At 47.8% G+C, this 228-nt stretch overlaps 1 non-coding gene across 1 annotated transcript; it reads left to right on the plus strand.

Moving 5' to 3' along the window:
* Positions 1-85: 85 nt before the first annotated feature.
* LOC118347512 lies at positions 86-204 on the plus strand. The gene has a single exon (XR_004800720.1). It is a non-coding gene; the product is annotated as a 5S ribosomal RNA (ribosomal RNA).
* Positions 205-228: the final 24 nt, after the last annotated feature.

A 228-nucleotide genomic window follows, 5' to 3' on the forward strand; every position in this document is an offset into this window, starting at 1 on the left:
GGATCAGATCTCCGTTTGGATTGGGATCGGAAGGACGCTAGTATTTCGCTGAAGGATTATATGAATTTAAAATAATTAGTTTGTTGGGTGCGATCATCCCAGTACTAATGCACCGGATCCCATCAGAACTCCGCAGCTAAGCGTGCTTGGGCGAGAGTAGTACTAGGATGGGTGACCTCCTGGGAAGTCCTCGTGTTGCACCCCTCGTTTTTATTTTTTCCGCCTTGC

The sequence above is a fragment of the Juglans regia genome, unplaced genomic scaffold, assembly GCF_001411555.2.
Source record: "Juglans regia cultivar Chandler unplaced genomic scaffold, Walnut 2.0 Scaffold_9024, whole genome shotgun sequence".
NCBI lineage: Eukaryota > Viridiplantae > Streptophyta > Magnoliopsida > Fagales > Juglandaceae > Juglans > Juglans regia.